At 42.8% G+C, this 19086-nt stretch overlaps 1 protein-coding gene across 10 annotated transcripts in view; it reads right to left on the bottom strand.

Moving 5' to 3' along the window:
- The window catches only part of CIT (citron rho-interacting serine/threonine kinase), a 165608-nt gene that overhangs the window by 103294 nt on the left and 43228 nt on the right, over positions 1–19086 (bottom strand). The gene's annotated exons all lie outside the window — the stretch shown is intronic.

Below are 19086 nucleotides of genomic sequence, written 5' to 3' on the forward strand. Positions count from 1 at the left end.
GGGGGAGAGAAAAATTCAGACGGATTCGACACTGTTGCGGAGAAAATCGTCTTACTCCTTCAGCGGCTCCCGATGGCACTGCAGCGCCTGCTTTCAATCTAGCTCACACAGGCAGACCCAGCCTTGGCTCTTACAGCAACAAGAGATTAACCCCTTCTCTGCCAACATGGCCACCAACCGGCAGTTAGGCTGCCTTCCCCGCTGGGGTAAAACTGAAGGAGAAACTCAAACAGGTCACTTGCTGGAACAAAAGCACTTGGGGAACTCATGTGAGCAAGCGGCTCCTTCGTGAGATTTCCAGAACGCTTCGACAGAGCGTCAGGCTGGCGGGTGCCAGCATGCCAGCTGACCTACACCTATTTGTTTGCTCTCCTGGACAGCTCTAAGTCATTAATATTTAATGTTACCCACTGAAATAAGATGGCATGTATACATTTCGTGGGCTAACCGGGATGAGAGGAAGGAGCAGGAGAGGGGATCTGGGAGGTGTGTAACTCATGTTAGGGTAGCACTGCAGTCTAGCTCATTCATATCCAGAGGAGTATGCTCGGAGCTCTTATCAACCACTTTTTTTTTTTTTTAGTTCATTATCCCTCCTCCCCACCTCAATCATGCTGCCCGAATCCACCGCAGTTTAATCAGCATAATGAAACACCAGCCAAATAAAGTTCTTCCCGATGATTTACAGCACCCCTGCGCGCTGATGGTGTAAATGCACCGATGGGCATCGGCGTCCTACCTCGTTAAGGCATGACTCCCAGCTAGGGGCATCTTACATCTTCTCCACTTCCTGCAGACCTACTAAGCTCTCTCGGTCAGGGATGGGGGACACTCGCCCATCAGTCACCAGGAAGCTGCCCATTGTGGTGGGCTCCGGGGGGTGGAGCGGGCCAGAAGCGTTACCATGGCTGCAGGCTGAGGCGTCAGTGGCGAACCGGCCGGTTGAGTTGGCAAGCCGGGCATCACAGCCCCCGCAGTGCAGGCTTCATGCTCCCCACTCTGTGCGTGCTCTGGCTGTAACCCCACCTGGCCGCCTGCGTGGCAGGGGCCAATGCTGATCCAAGTGACAGAGCCGCATGAGTCACTGCCGGAGCTCGCTACAGCGCCCCCTAGGACAGTTGTCACAGTCCAGGCTTCCTTTTTAACCCCTCGTTTTCTGAACTAAGCTGTGCACCAGACAGGAGCAGCAGTCTTGTTTTCAGCTCACAGACCCAAGAGAATCTGTTTCCAAAGTACCCCAATGACAACAATATCGGAAGCAATGCCGGGGAGCAGATGGGAGTGGTGAGGGCTTGGGGGGAGGGGGTCAGGAAAGGAAGCCTCCACCAGGAGGTCTGGCTGCTCCTGGAAAGTGCCCAGGGGCATTCGCTGAGCTTCAGGTACACCCGAGATGAGGCTGGAGACTGAAAACATAGAAGGCACTACCAGAAAATTATTTAACACCTCCAAGCTCTCAAGAGAATTTAAATCTTCCCTGTTAGCATCAGAATCTACTTGCTTAATACTTTAAAAATTAGTTGATGGAAAGAAAAATTACACTGAATGCTTCAGCCCACATCCCATGTGTACTTCCATCAATATAGCCTCAAATCCAACCTGATTTCAATTACCTCATATTTTTTTTTAAGCAAAAAGAAAAAGAATGGAAATTACATTTCATAAGGATCAGAAAGAGAAGTTTTCCATGCCAAAAAACTTCAGATAAAGACTGAGGAAATATATGGAGATTCGCAGATGATACTAATATGGAAGCATTGTCATTAATGGCACCTTACTTTAAAATCTGAGTGGGTTCCGCCTGGGTGGCTCGGTTGGTTGGGCAGCCAACTTCGGCTCAGGTCATGATCTTGCGGTCCATGAGTTCGAGCCCCACGTCAGGCTCTGTGCTGACGGCTCAGAGCCTGGAGCCTGCTTCAGATTCTGTGTGCCCCCTCTCTCTCTGCCCCTTTCCCACTCGTGCTCTGTCTCACTCTCTCAAAAATGAATGTTAAAAAAGATTTTTTTTAATCTGAGTGGGTTCAAATCTCAGCTCCACCACTTGTCGGCTCTGTGACTTTGGGAAAGTCACTTAACCTCTCTGAGCCTCATTTTCAACATAGAGACAACTTGCTCAAAGGGCTGTTGGGAGGTTTAAATGAAAAAACTCTGTATAAAGTGTTTGGTGTATTTCTTTGCATTCAGTAAACACTCCGTAAAGATCACCTGCTATTGTCGTTATTGCACACACGAGATACACGTTCATGACAGATCCTGCAGTTATTGAAGGCTAGCGAGATACAGCACAATCTGTGTTGCAAATTCTTCTTCCCTGGGCAAATGACACACACACTCATGTGGATGTTTGTGTTTATCATATCATTTCATTCCTAACAGAAGTTTAATTCCCTTTCCACTATATACTAATTTATCTTTGGGAGACTAAAATAGAATTCCATTTCTGAGTGAGGAGTATGATTAATATAGGGGTAGGAGCCACCCTCTGTGAAATAATTGTGATTTAGAAATTCTGTACCATAAAATAAGATTTCTCTTAAAAACTCCATCATGCTCAAAGCTAGCCCATATGGTCGAGATTAGAAAAAGGGCCAATCTTCAATAAAAGGAAGAAGTCAACATGAAATATACCAGATGGTAACAGGTGAGATAGTCACAAGACAGATTAAAAGCTAGGGATATAAAGCTCTAGACAGGTAGTCAGTTGAGTACAACAGGAAAGTCTGAAAAGGAGGGCTTATAAGGGCCACACTTAGGCAAGAAAAGAGCCAGAGCCTCAAGCCAAAAAGAAACGAGCAAATTGGAAATTATCTACCCACCAGAAAGTGACAAGGATGTTTCCCCTTGACCAAGATCCTTTAGGGGGAAAGAAATAAACTGGCTATTAAAACTGTAATCCCAGGTAGGATGTCTGTATTTATAGTATCCTGTATAGTTTGGGAACTACAAAACAAGAGATTAACACCAATACTGGCCCAGGATCACTGAGCCCTGAGGGCAATGGTAGACACAACAGGAGAACAACTTGTGGGGACACTCACAATCCAGGACGCGCGCTCGCGCGCGCACACACACAGTCCCTGCTAGAAATGAGTTTACGATAAAAAAGTAAAAACCAACAACTACATATATTTAGGAAAAAGAAACCACCCAAACCACCACAAAAGAGCATCCTCACATATAAGAAATGAGAAAATCAGCCCTGCAAAAACTGCAGATAAAACACAATCTGAAATGGGCCATAAAATAAATTTATTACCAAGGCAGATGAGTAGAAACTCCAATAAAAGAATAGGATACTCTCAAAAAAGGACCACATACATTTAAAAGGAACCAAATAGAAACTTAAAAAATGAAAGTTATTGAATTCAAAGTTAAAACTCACTGAATGCATTAAATAGACGATTAGACACAGCCTAAGAGAAAAGTAGTGAATTAGCAGTTAGACCTGAAGAAATCACATAGACCCACGCTTTTCAAAGTGTGATCTGCAGACTGGCAACATCAGCATCACCTGGGACTTGGTTAGAACTACAGATTCTCTGGTTCTGCCCCCACATCCACTGAGGCAGAACCTATGTAATAACAAGATCTGCGGGTGGAGAAGTGCCAACAAAGAGACAAGACGCGAGAGATCAAGAGACAAAGAATGAGAAGGTTCAATACATGTCTTAACAGGTGCATCAGAAAGAGTAAAGTAGCTCAAAGTCTGGATGCCACATTTTGAAAGGATTATGTAAAACTTGGTCAAATCTAAAGACGACAAAGTATGTGACCACATCTGTCGTGGGGGTCTAATCCTCCTTTCATGTACCTTATAGGAAATGTTCCCTTTTTAAAAAAAAATTTTTTTTAATGTTTATTTATTCTTCAAAGAGAGAGAGAGAGATAGAGCATGAGTAGGGAAGGGGCAGAGAAGGAGACACAGAATCCGAAGCAGGCTCTAGGCTCCAAGCTGTCAGCACAGAGCCTGACATGAAGCTCGAACCCATGAGCCGTGAGATCACGACCTGAGCCAAAGTCAGATGCTTAACCGACTGAGCCACCCAGGCACCCCTGGAAATGTTCCTTTTTTGATTTCCATAAAATGTAATTTTATTTCTTAAAAAGGTATTAATAGGTCACTGGATTTGAGTCTATGTTGATGGAGGTACATATTACATCTGAGAACATAGTATAGTGCCAGGCACACAGTAGGTGCTGAACAGGTATATAATTAAATAACTAGAAAATGAATCTTGGAAAGAGAGCACCTAGCATAATACAGGCTACAAAGAAGTTATTTGATATTTGAGTTAAATGAAGAGGCTTTAAAAGTGGAGATTTTTCTGTCTGAAAAATATGTTAATGAGTGCCTATAGTAATATTTTCTGATACTATATTATGAAATCATCATCTCACCCCCCCATACCCACCACATTCAATAATGACAAATCAGAAGTCATATATTAAGATCAACTGTTCATTGGCAAAAGCCATTAAGGAAAAAAAAAAAAAACTTTTCCTATATATTTTAAAAAATAAATCAGCCTGTGCATGAGGTCTCATCAGGGCACTTTCCCTGTAGTGGCAAGGGCTATGCAAGCAAGTTCTGGAGTGTTCCCCCACCCCCACCCCCAATTATAAGATAGATGGCAGAACAAGGTTTTCAGAAACAAAGAGCTATTTTAGGAGCTTTAGTTAATCTCTCTCCTATAAATTCTCTCTCTTTTCTTTAATCCTGACATTCATTAGTAGCTTTTGGGGAAAAAAATTGAAATGCCTTCAAATTAAAAACAAAACAAAACAAAAGGCAAATAACAAGGAAAAGAGAACCAAATGGATTTGTCCTGTTAGACCTACTTATTTCTAACATAGTCCACCGAGCTCCATTTACCCCACTCCCACCTTTAATTTTCCAGGATACCATGCAAGCAACAATATTACAAATATAAGGGATTATCTAATTTTGGTATAGTGTTTAGTGCCTGCTTTCCCCACTGGAACACGAGCTCCATGAGGGGGAAGACAATGTCGTGCTCATGATTACACACCCAACACCTGGCTGTCCTTATTCAATGTTCAATATCTGTTCGGTTAAAGGAATGAATGATTAACAAGAACGCTAGATGTGTGGTAATTTCTTAAGCCTAATGGGCTATTTCATGCAAGTGCTGCTTTAGGAAACCTAGAGTACCCAATTTAGTCATGAAGAATTGGCACGTTAAAAAACAAGTATGACAACAAAAATCTGAACTAGATATAGCTCATGAAACTCCTATGACTTTTAATCATCACTGTGAGTTACACACACTGGTGAATTGTGTGTGGCAGAAGCAGAAGATGAATAATGGCCAACGTGGTGTCATAAAAGACAAAGGCACATAAATAAATATTGCGTAATGATATAATGAAGCAGGACTGTGCCTGGAACACAGTGGGCATTCGACATTAAATCAAAAACATTTTCAACTTTGTTCTATCTACCATGATGTCCCACACCTTAAGAAAAAAAAAAAAAGGTAATTCATTTATTACATGCCACGTTCAAAACTAAAAGGAAGACGACCAGAAAATCAGCCATCTTCCAATTCCTTAAAATCTGAAGTACCAATGCGATCGCACTTACCCATGGTGCAAAGGCAGAGAACTGCAAAGTATGTGAAGAGGAGGCTATTTATGTCATTTAGAGGTCAAGGTGTGGGTATGAAAAGCAGAGATATATAAATGGAGCGCTGGCAAGTTCTGCAGAGGGGGATACAGTGAATTTTGTGTGTTCCTGTGGGAAAGTGTCATGGAGGTGATTGAATGTCAAGAGTTGGTTAAAAGGGATCTTGGCGGGCTGGAGTGGGGAAGAGTACCGCTTTAGAAAAGCCACAGAGCACCAGCCGGAGAAAGACCTGGGTGATGAGGCTGGGAACAAAGTGAAAGTGAAATCTTGGCTGGACCTTGAAGCGGGGGAACCCTGGATCGGACTGACAGAAAGGATTATCAGAGAGAGTTTTAGAGCACTGGGTGGGTGATAGTGCCAGAGACAGATACCATCGCTGCAGGAGCAATAGTTGGAAGAGGTCGATGCTAGAAACCTCTTAAGGACAAGTCTACAATAGTCAACATGACAAATTCTACACTAAGGAAGTGATAACAGAAACAGAGAGGATGTGGATTAACAGCAGACAGGCTACAGAAAGAAGTGGCAAAATGTGACAACTGACACAAGAGCAGAGCTTTTAGGAATATCAATGACCAACTCTTAGGATGTGAACAACTCCAGGAGAAAAAGGTTCCAATGGTAAGAAGAGCAATATCCATTATCATCAGGTCATGGGAATGAGCCAACAGACAAGTTAGGGGATAGACAAATAGAGCTAGTTACTAAATATACGTTAGTAATTCAGCCCCATCAGAACAGACTCTATTCCCTAGAGCCTCGGGCAAGTCCCCTATTTCCTCCCCAGTGGGTAGGAAGTGGTCAGGTATAGCTCCTACAAGCAACACGTTGTGGAAGAAATACAAAAGGAAGACAAACTAGATCCAGTTTCCAATAGACTCAAGTAAATAAGAACTTCTCCCATGTCTCTGCTTCCCTAAAAGTCATAAAGAGACTTTAAGGTAATGCTGATTTGGCTGGTGATCAGTTTATACAATGGTGTCTTCAAAGGAGATGAATAAGGAAGTTAGCATTATTCAAGCACGCATCAATCGCTCAATCTCAAGGATGCTAGGGTCTGGCTGCCAACAGCTAAGCAGATTCCCTCTCTGGTGGCAGATTCCAGGTCTCGATGGAGTTGTGGGCTCTGTCAGAATCTCACTATTCTCAAAAGCCATGTTCCTACCAGGCTGCTTAACATCAAGTTTTTGGTAAAGAACTTTGAATAATGGATTTGCTTTGAGAGAATGCTTTGAGAGATGCCTTCTCTCAATTCTGCATCACACTTCAACCAGACTTCTAACATTGTAGCTTTACCTTGTTTGCCCCCTGCTCTCTGGGTCTAGGTACTCAGCAAACCTGCAAAATACCTACTCAGGCTGGAAATGCTCCAAAGAGAGAATCCTTTCAAACCGCAACTAGTTACGACTGCGTTTCCCTGCCAGCGTGGGTCTGGATAGAGCCAGTCTGGGGCCCAGGTAGAGACTCCCAGAACATAAACAAACAATGAAGGAGCTCATCCCTCGGCTTCCATTCCCTAGGACCCGATCACTCTAGTGCCCAACAATGTTCCCTTCTAGCATCTTCCCCCTTGAATTACCTATACCCAACAACACATCAGATAGCACTCATTCTCTGCCACCCTCAAGACCACTGTAGTATCCTTTTCTCCAATATTTTAAAATTTATTTTTAAATACTATGAAAATCTTCACAGGCACAAAAGTAGTAAGGTAGTACAATGCACTCCCACATGCCCCTCACCCAAGTTCAACAACGAGCAACTCCCATTCCATTCCACCCCATCCCTGTCTTGTTTGCACGTTTGTTGATTATTAAAAGAAAACCCCGGACAAGGTATCATGTCACCCATAACTACTGCAGTAGATATCTCTAACATGGGGTTTCTCAACTGGGGCACTAGTGACATGTGGGAGTGGACAATGCTTTGTTGTAGGGGGCTGTCGTGTATTGGAGGGCATTTAGCAGTTATCCCTGACCTCTTCCCACCAGATGCCAACAGCACCTCAAGTCATGACAACCAAAAATGTCGCCAGCCATTGCCAAATGTCCCGTGGGGGGCAAAATCACCCCCAGTTGAGAACCACTGCTCTAACAGATAAGGACGTCCAAAATACTGTTACAATACCTTCACCACACCCAACAAAACCACGATAACTCCATAACATTATATAACAACACGTTTGTGTTCAATTTCTCCAGTTATCCCAAAAATGTCTCTTTACAGTTGGTTTTTCACTTGAATCAAGATCCAACCAAGGTTCACAAACTGATTTGGTTGGTATGTCTCTTAATCTATAGCATTGAATTTTTTTTTTAATTTTTTTTTTTTAACATTTATTTTTGAGACAAAGAGAGACAGAGCATGAACGGGGGAGGGGCAGAGAGAGAGGGAGACACAGAACTGGAAGCAGCTTCCAGGCTCTGAGCCGTCAGCCCAGAGCCTGACGCGGGGCTCGAACTCACGGACCGCGAGATCGTGACCTGAGCCGAAGTCAGACGCTCAACCGACTGAGCCACCCAGGCGCCCCAGCACTGAATTTTTTTTAATGCCATTTATTGGTCTAAGAAACTGGATCACGTGTCTCTGTAGAATTTCCCACATTCTGAACTTGGTTTCAGTGTAAACTTGTGACATCATTTAACATGTTTCTCTGTCTCTCATGTTTCCTATAAACTGGAAGTTCAACTTAGGGCCTTCTGTACGTTCATATTCAATTCTTTTGGCAGGAATACCTCCTGGTATTCTGGATGTGCTGTCTACTTAATGCATGACATTAGAGGGCATACAATGTCCGCTTGTCTCCCGCCTTCTGATATTCAGAATGATCCATGGGTTCTGATGACATCAGCCTGATCCCTCCACCATAAAGGTCCTCCCCCCCAATCTTTCACTTAAAGGTTTCAGCAACCATTGATGAGCATTGCCTACAGCCATTATTTCATTAAGGGCTGCAGAATGGTGGTTTTCTAATTTCATCATTCCTTCTGCATTTATTAGCACATCAACGATTTGATTACCCTGAAATATAGTTCAAATAGGAAGGCAGAACAAATGCTTGGTTCTTTCTATATTTAGCAACATCCAAAGTAATGACTTGGGGGCCCTTAGCAACAAGTGCTAGAAGTGACCAGTGAGATTTCAAGTTATCATTATGAACTCATAAACTGTTACATATTTGATGCGTTTCAAGCCACTGCAATCTTTTTGGTGCTCATATTGTCCCATCTTAGGCCAGGAGAAGCCCCTCTACTGGATATTCTTGCCAGAAAAGTCAAATCTGAATCTATTTTTAGCTTTTAGAGCTACCTTACAGTTTATAGGGGCTGAAAGAATAAGTACCACCATCATCCCTTACTGAGGACTCAGAGACAAATAGGTAAAACAATGACCTAACTTCTTCATCAAGTCAACGGCATGTATACACATGTATATGTGTGTGTATTTTTTTCAATTTAAAAAAATTGCCACTCTTCTCTGGGAGGGTGGGTAAATTTCCTGCAGCCCTGCATCAAAGGTTATCAAGCACTTGTCTTGCCAAGACTAACGTGGATATTTCCATCCCTAGCTGGCTATCGGTTCCTTGTGTGTGTCCTTTGTTAGCCAGAGTCTGAAGAACAGGAAGGGTGGGTCTTAGACCCCAAACTGCCAGTGCTGTGAGATGAATATAATCCTTTTCTTTCCACCACCAGGGAGCAACAGGGTTGGCCACATTTATTTTCTATGAGGTGAGACACTGAAAATCGTTTCCAAACCCTTGGTCGTGGACCACCTGGACCTCCTACTCTTTGTCCTTTGGTTGTAACCTCTTTTGACTCCTGCCAACCACCCTCTTTAGTTCTATCCAAACTTCACACTCAGAAAATGAGCGTAAATGCAATCACCACGCGTCACAGAATTGACTCAAAAATTGGCTGCTGAATATAGTCCCAGATGTTTAATATCATTTTTGAATCTTTGGCCAAATGATTTCCATGTTTGATTGGTTGTAGAAGGTTTTTGGGTGAGAATTTAAGGATTGAAGACTCCAATTTATGGGCTTTCCAAAAAAACCTATTCCTCGCCTTCTCCCAGGAAAGGCATTACTTTACCTCATTTGGAAGTGATTTTACTGAACTGAAATTTAGCATTGCACTGTCGGCTTGCACTAAGAGACACTATAAGAAGCAGTCATAGGGGAACACCTGGGTGGCTCAGACAGTTGAGCGTCCAACTCTTGATTTCGGCTCAAGTCATGATCTCATAGTTTATGGGCTCAAGCCCCGCGTCGCAGAGGGGAGCCATCAGTGCAGAGCCTGCTTGGGATCCTCTGTCTCCCTCTTTCTCTGCCTCTCCCTCTCTCTCTCAAAAATAAATAAACATAAATAAAAAAAGAAGCAGCAGCAGTCATAGGGAAATCCCCAGAGCACGTATGGGAGGGGTGAGGTCTACCATGTCACAAGGAGGTCTCACTTATGAGGAAGCCAATGATGAAATTCCTCAGGGCTCAGTATCCAGAAAATCCTCTCCAGAAAATGCTCTCTTCTGAGCAAACCATTTTGGATTTTTCTCTCATGGGACTGAGACTCTCATACAGTTGACCCTTGAGCAACACAGGTTTGAACTGCAGAGGTCTACTTATACACAAATTTTTTTCAATAAATAAAGCACATTACTGTAAATGTATTTTCTCTTATGATTTCTTAATAACATGTTCTTTTCCCCAGCTTACTTTAAGAATATAGTAAGAATATAGTATGTAATACACATTACAAAGTATGTGTTATTCAACTATTTACATCATCAGTAAGGCATCTCGCCGACAGTAGGCTATTAGAAGTTTGGGGGGAGGGGCACCTGGGTGGCTCAGTCAGTTAAGCGTTGGACTTTGGCTCAGGTCATGATCTCACGGTTTGTGGGTTCAAGCCAGGCGACAGGCTCTGTGCTGGCAGCTCAGAGCCTGGAGCCTGCTTCAGATTCTGTGTCTCCCTCTCTCTCCACCCTCCCCTGCTCACACTCTCGCTCTCTCTCTCAAAAATAAATAAACATTAAACAAAAGAAGTTTTGGAGGAGTCTTAAGTTATATGCAGCTTTTTGACTATGTAGGGGTCAGCACCCCTAACCCCCATGCTGCTCAAGGGTCAACTGTAACTGTTCCCATTTTCCTTTTTGCTCTGGCCACTAGGAGGCTAAGAGTCCCAAATCTGTCCTTGTCCAGCAACTTGACCAGAACTTGTTTGTTTTTACCTTTATCTCTGACTTGATTTCTTTACTGTGCTATTTCTTTCAGCCAGATTCCTACATTTATTTATTTTTATCCTTTTGATATTGCAATTATCTCTAAAATAAGCCATCTCAACTTATCTTGGAATAAAGTGAAATACTGCATATTTTTAACATTTCTGGATGTAGCTTCTAAATTCAGACTAGAGCAGGGAAATCCCATAATCCTAATTTATAAGCAGTTAGCTCTTCTTAGCCTATTTTCTCCTATCAATAACTTACTTTCTAAAAACAGAACAATCCCCAAGAGAGACATAAATATTTGCCTGTATAGCCCATAAGCCTGTAACAGCTACTGACTACATGTCTTCATTATTCCTTGTTTATGTTGGAGAAGCAGGTGCCCACATGCTCCTGGTCTAGTGAGTTGAGTTCCTGCCATCACTACTATAGCATCCTCCCTCTTTCTACCCTCCTCTCTCACAGGCTGATCCCCTAAACAGTCCAGCTCCCCTTCCTCACTTCCTCCTGCCCCTGAAGCAACTGGGCGGCTGTCCAACAGGGAGATACACTTGAGGGGCAACCAAGGTGAATATAGGAGCACATCTACCAACCTCCTCGAACTAGCTCTGAAAACAAAGCATGGACAGAAACCTGCTCGAATGGTAGGAACCCAAAACAAGCAGACCTGAAAAAGACCCAAAACAAACCAACACACACACACACACACACACACACACACACACACACACACACACACACACTTCACAAGCCATTGAGATAATGCTGTTCTAAAAGCAGAACACTAAAATAAATAAATGAAATATTCATGTTAAAACCATAAGGGGCTTTCATTTGTGAAGAAAAGAACACTGTTCATCATAAATCAATGCCAGAGCGGCCAATTCAAAGGATAAATAGGGGTTTTATGAAGATCTCTTCATTTATATCAATGATGCAGGAAAATCACCTGACAATAAAAACTCCTGATTTCTTGGGAGACAGTATAGCGATGTTGTTAAGGGTATAGGCCACACTGGTGTTTACGTGAGTACAGAATATTCTGGGAAGTTACATAAGGAGCTGACAATTGTGGTTCACTTTAGGGAGACGCAATGGGCACAGAGTGAGAAGGAGACAATTTTCACTGTTTAAACTTCTGTGTCACTTGAATTTTTTTTTTTTTTTTTTTTTTTTACCACAAACTATACAACTTTTTCAAATAAATACAAGCAAAGAGAACTTGGGAGTCTGAGAGACCCGAATTTGACTTCTGCCAACTACTCGCTCTGTGACCTTTGCCAAGTGGCTTCATCTCCTCAGGCCTCAAGGTCCTCATCTGAACGGTGGGACTAATCATACCACCTATCTCATAGAGCTGTAGCAAGTAAATGGGACAATAATATGCAGAATGTGCTTTGCAGAGCCCCTGGCACATACTAGGTGCTTAATAAACGGCATGACAATATAATACACATCTAAAAAGTTAATGAAGAAAACTTAGTCCATCTTTAATTAAAAGTAAATATGGGGGGCACCTGGGTGGCTCAGTCGGTTAAGCATCTGACTTCAGCTCAGGTCATGATCTCGCAGTTCGTGAGTTCGAGCCCTGCGTTTGGTTCTATGCTGACAGCTCAGAGCCTGGAACCTGCTTTGGATTCTGTGTCTCCCTCTCTCTCTCTGCCCCTTCCCTGTTTGTGCTCTGTCTTTCTCTCTCAAAACTAAACATTAAAAAAAAATTTTTTTTAATAAAAAAGGAACAATAGTAAGCTGGGTGGAGGATGTGGAGTAGAAGGCACAAAAATGCCTTTTTACAACCACCTATTTGCTATCAGCAGGTGGAGATTAAGTCAAGCCACCATATTGAAAGATAGGAAGGTTGTAAAGTCCGTCTGAGAAAAAAGCTTTAAATCCCTCAAAAGCAGAGCCTAAAACCCAGCATTTCTAAGCAGTTCCATCCACCCGTGGAAGTCCTCAGCCAAAAAGCAGTCTTCCCTTCTCCCAGGCCCAGAGGACAAAATGAAAGACCCCACAAAAATGAACGAGAAACCCTAAGGCTGACAGAATGAATTTTCTCCTCTTGCAGGGCTTTGCAAATGCTAATATGCACAGAAATCTTATTTCTGGGGATCTTATTAAAGTGCAGCCTCTGATTCAGCAGATCTAGAGGGGCCTGAGTCTCTGCATCTCTAACAAGCTCCCAGGTGATGCCAATGCTGCTGGTCCACAGACCACACTCCACACAACAACAAGTGAACCACAGTCTGGACTACGGTTCCACTACTTGTTAGCAATGGCAGTCATGAGTGATTCTGATTACTGCAATATTTTCTCTCCTGGTAAAAACCTGGCCGATCCTTCCAAATCAGCGGTTCTCAATCAGGGGCAGCTGTGGCCCCCAGTGGACACTGGGCAATGTCTGGAGACCTATTTGGTTATCACAAACTGCATGGGGGAGGGTGCTTCTGGCATGTATGGGAGTAAAGGCCAGGGGGTGCTGCTGAATATCCTGCACTCACACAACAGCCCCATCACAATTATCTGGTCCCATGTGTCACCAGTGCCAAGGTTGAGAAACCCTGGGTTTTGGTTTTTGTTTTTTTTTAATGAAATTTATTGTCAAATTGGTTTCCATACAACATCCGGTGCTCATCCCAACAGGTGCCCTCCTCAATGCCCATCACCCACTTTCCCCTTCCCCCACCCCCCATCAACCCTCAGTTTGTTCTCAGTATTTAAGAGTCTCTTATGGTTTGCCTCCTTCCCTCTCTGTAACTTTTTTTTCCCCTCTTCCCCTCCCCCCCGGTCTTCTGTTGAGTTTCTCAGAATCCACATATGAGTGAAAACATATGGTATCTGTCTTTCTCTGCCTGACTTATTTCACTTAGCATAACACTCTCCAGTTCTATTCACATTGCTACAAATGGCCAGATTTCATTCTTTCTCATTGCCAAGTAGTATTCCATTGTATATATAAACCACATCTTCGTTGTCCATTCATCAGTTGATGGACATTTAGGCTCTTTCCATAATTTGGCTATTGTTGAAAGTGCTGCTATAAACATTGGGGTACAAGTGCCCTTATGCATCAGCACTCCTGTATCCCTTGGGTAAATTCCTAGCCGTGCTATTGCTGGGTCATAGGGTAGGTCTATTTTTAATTTTTTGAGGAACCTCCACACTGCTTTCCAGAGCGGCTGCACGAGTTTGCATTCCTACCAACTGTGCAAGAGGGTTCCTGGAGAAACCCTGTTCTAATAACCAGAAAATAAGAGTTGGGTCGTGTCAATTCATCCCAAGACTATAAACCCCAATTTTGGAAGTGGGTCTTGAATCCAATACTGTCCTTTCCCAGGCCAGACGTGAAGCTTGGAGAGGTTAACAGATTAACAGGAAGAACAGGATGCCATATGTAGGGAAGGGGTCACCAGTTCATAGTCCATATTTTGTTTAAAATCAGGCACATGTGGTTCAGTAAGCCAATGAGTGACCCACTAAGCATTAATCTTTCTATGATTTCGGGCTACAGCAATTTAACAGGAACAGATGTAAGCAGACCTGAAGCTTAGACTATAAGTTCCCTGAAGGCAGGACCATATCCAAATTTGTCCATCAACAGAGCTACGCTTAGCACAATGAGGAAGAAGGCAGACACTCAACATCATGATGAATCCTGTAGATTCAAGAATTCCAGATGTGCTAAATAGATGCAGAGACTAAACCACCCCTAGTGTGACATGGTTTATTATTTGTCATCACCACAAACACTATTACTAACAACAATGATCTACGCCAAGGCATGCCTGGTTCTGTAGAAAGAGCACGGGCTCTAGAGTCACGCAGACCTCGATCCAAATCCCGATTCTCTCACTATGTGACCTGAGACAAGTTAACATAGTGTCCACATCTGTAATATGGGCATAATAATCCTTACCTCTGACAGAACTGTTTCAAAGTCGTACAGTGTCATGTATTTAAACAGCTAGTTGGCTACTTAACCAATACTTCCTACCATATTAAGGACTGGAGTAAAATGCCCAGTGAGTTATATGGTGCTTATTTCTGCATAGAACAGTATGTAAAGATTTCACCTGATGACACAAAGCCACAAGATCCCTTTCCTTTAAACCAAAGGCCATCATGCCCCAGGTTTATTGAACAACCACAGGACTGTGCATTTGTGGTTTTATGATGGCCACTCAGGGCCTGGTAGTGCACAATGATCATCAATGACAAAAAAGAGACCTACACAGCATGGGAACACCACCGAGTCACTCACTACCAGTGGAAGTGAAATGTACCCTCTGCTAACAAATGGTAAGGACCTGAAAACTCACAATCATTTTGCAAGAGCTAGGTCTTTCTGAGAATAGTGAAAAGAACATAATTTAGAAGAAGACTGTGTCGTCATTAACAGACAACGTCTGAGCATTAGCCACAGACGTTCCAGGATATTTCCACAATCCATGTTCGCATTTCGCATTCCCCACCGTCAGGACGTAACGGTGTTGGACAAAAGGGACAAGCATGCCGGTTCCAATGACATCACTATGTCTGTGCAAGGAAGATATTTTAACAGATGTGACTAGAAAAGCACAGCAGGCAGCAAAACTTCCCCACTAACAGGAGCAAGTGTATGATGCCAGGAAATGGAGGCGTAACCCCGAAGGCATGAATGAGAGAGGCCCTCTGACCTCAGCATTCCAGAAGCTCAGAAAATATCAGGCTGGGTACCACCAGACTCTTGCCCAATACTGGAAACATCACTGGAATTGCAAAGTCCAGGGCAGCCAGTATACTTAAGAAGTCTCCTACTGGAACTTGGAAAGCCACCTTGAAATAATGATGATAATAATAAGCAGCTGAAAACATAAGCTGACATCTGATCGCGCGAAGGTGGGAATGAAACATCAGGGTAATGGGCACCTGGGGACCTTCATGGGGCAGTAACTCATCACAAAGCCTTTGACTTGCTGAGAGAATACGGGTTCCTGAACTGGGTCAGTTTCCTGGTTCGTGTACTGTTGCCCAGAGCAACCCTAAGAGGCTGGACCCAGGGGGACGCAGATGTTCCGTCTGACTTCAGTGTGAAAGCTGAGGCATGTCCTAGTTCCCCTCAGCAGCCACTTCCGATTCTGTCATTCATAAATTTGTCCAGACCCTTCTTAAACTACATTCATATATCCTGCCAGGACCACCTCTTGAGATGATGAGTTTTAGAAGATTATTACCTGCTGTGTTAAGCAGTACTTCCTTTCATTGGTTACAACAAGAAAAAGAAGAATTAGGGGTGAGGCAGCAGAAAGGCTAATGTTACTTTCATCAAGGGACAATCTTGTGTGTGAAAAGTACAGATATTTAATACCCTGGAACCACAAGGCATTGAAACAGCAACCATAAACTCGGCTTCAAGGGTTTTGCTTAATGAAAGTCACTCAACATGCATTTGTGGAAAAACTGGGACTGGACAAAGGCATAATTTCTGTTAGAGTTACCTAGTTGGAAAGTAGCTCAAAGATCATGGAGCCCAGCAATGTTTTCAATCACACAACCCCAAGTTGATTGCAAATATGCAGGGATCAGAGGTTGGTTTAAAAAAATTCTGCAAGGGAAACTTAGTGAACTTCCCTAACAGGGAAATCTCGTAGGAGAAGCTCAGTGAATACCGTGTCTCTCTGCATTGTCAGGGATGCGACAGAACCTCCAGGAAAACGCACTACCAATCCTCGGGGGACATGAAGATGCCCCTCATTGGCTGAGCTACACTAAGTATGTGCCTACTGCAGGTGCCTGCAATATGGCACCCTGGACTGACTCCTGGAACAGAGACATGAGTGGAGAAACCAGTGAAATCAGAATAAAGTTTGAAGTTTGATTAATAGCAATGTGCAAATATTAATCTTAGTTTTGACAAATGTGGCACCGTTATATAAGATGTTATAACATTAGGAGACGCTAGGAGAAGGGTATGTGGGAACTCTCTGTACTGTCTTTGCAAGTTTTCTATGAACCTATTATTATTCCAAAATAAGGTTAATTAAAATTAAAAGACATTTTTTTAAAGCAAACATATTTCATGACACTCCAGAGCCACTGTACTGGGAGTCAGAAGCCCATAAAAGCCATCAGGATTTTGAAGAATCAAGATTCAGGGCAAAGGACATGAAAAGACATTTTTCTAAAGAAGACAAACACATCAAGGAAAAACAAATCAAAACCACAATGAGATACCACCTCACACCTGTCAGAATGGCTAAAATTGACAACACAGTAAATAGCAGATGTTGGCAAGGATGTGGAGAAAGGGAAACCCCCTTACACTGTTGATGAAAATGCAAACTGGTGCAGCCATTCTGGAAAACAGTATGGAGGTTCCTCGAAGTTAAAAATAGAACTACCCTACGATCTAGCAATTGCACTACTAGGTATTTACCCAAAGGATACAAAAATACTGATTCAAAGGGGTACATGTACTCCAATGTTTATAGTAGCATTATCAACAATAGCCAAATTATGGAAAGAGCCCAAATGTCTACCGACTGATAAATGGATAAAGAAGTGGTAGATACACACACACACAGACACACACACACACACACGCACACACACACACACACACACACACACACACACACACAGGAATATTACTCAGCCATCAAAAGAATGAAATCTTCCCATTTGCAACAACGTGGATGGAGCTAGAGTGTATTATGCTAAGCGAAATAAGTCAGAGAAAAGACAAATACCATATGATTTCACTCATGTGGAATTTAAGAAACAAAACAGATGAACATATGGAAAGGGGGTGAGAAGAGAAGAAAGGGAAACAAACCACAAGAGACTCTTAACAATGGAGAACACAGGGTTGATGGAGGGAGGTGGGTGGGGGATGGGTTAGATGGGTGGTGGGTACAAAGGAGGGCACTTGTAACAATGAGCACTGGGTTGTAAGTTATGAATCACTGAGTTCTACTCCTGAATCTAGTATTATACTATACATCAACTAAAATTTAAATAAAATTTGAAAAAAATAAAAAGAAGACATATAGATGGCCAATATGTATATGAAAAGGTGCTCAACATCACTAATCGTCAGGGAAATGCAAATCAAAACCACAATGAGATACTGCTTCACACCTATTAAGATGACTGTGATCGGGGCGCCTGGGTGGCGCAGTCGGTTAAGCGTCCGACTTCAGCCAGGTCACGATCTCGCGGTCCGTGAGTTCGAGCCCCGCGTCGGGCTCTGGGCTGATGGCTCAGAGCCTGGAGCCTGTTTCCAATTCTGTGTCTCCCTCTCTCTCTGCCCCTCCCCCGTTCATGCTCTGTCTCTCTCTGTCCCAAAAAAAATAAATAAAAAAACGTTGAAAAAAAAAAAATTAAAAAAAAAAAAAAAAAAAAAAAGATGACTGTGATCAAAAAGCCAAGATAACAAGAGTTGGTGAGGATGTGGAGAAAAGGGAATTCTTACACACTGTTGGTAAGAAGGTTAATTGTTACAGCCACTAAGGACAACAGTACAGAGGTTGCTCAAAAACTAAAAATAGAACTACCGTATGATCCAGCAATCCCTCTTCTAGTCGAACACCCAAAGAAAATGCAATCAGTACCTCGAAGAAAGATCTGTGCTCTCCCGTTCATGGCAGCATTATTCACAATAGACAAGATATGGAAACAATCTAAGTGTCTATCAAAGGATGAATGGATAAAGAATTTGTAGTATGTATACACACACACGAGAGAATATCACTCAGTCTGGAAGGAAGGAAGGAAGGAAGGAAGGAAGGAAGGAAGGAAGGAAGGAAGGAAGGAAGGAAGGACGGACGGACGGGGTGCCTGGGTGACTCAGTCTGTTCAGCATCTGACTCTTGATTTCTGCTCAGGTCATGATCTCACGGTTCGTGAGATTGAGCCCCACATCAGGGTCTGCGCTAGCAGCACGGAACCTGCTTGGGATATTCTCTCTCTGTCTCTGTCTCTCTCTCTCTCAAAAATAAATGGATAACCATCAAAAAAAAAAAAAAAAAGATTACAGAGATAAAAAGGCAAGGCAAGAAAAGACTATTTGAACAGCATCTAAAGAAAACTATATCAAATCTTTCTAAAAGCAAAAAAGAAAATAGCCTGAAAATATACTATTGATTAAAAGCCCTGAACCTTGGAAGATTTGGGGATTGATGCCTGAAGATTAGAAAAATTAAGCAATGTGGCTCCCAGAAGAAAAATAAATTTTCTAAGGC

Source organism: Puma concolor, chromosome D3, assembly GCF_028749965.1.
Source record: "Puma concolor isolate L17-30 chromosome D3, mPumCon1.1.hap2, whole genome shotgun sequence".
NCBI classification, from domain to species: domain Eukaryota; kingdom Metazoa; phylum Chordata; class Mammalia; order Carnivora; family Felidae; genus Puma; species Puma concolor.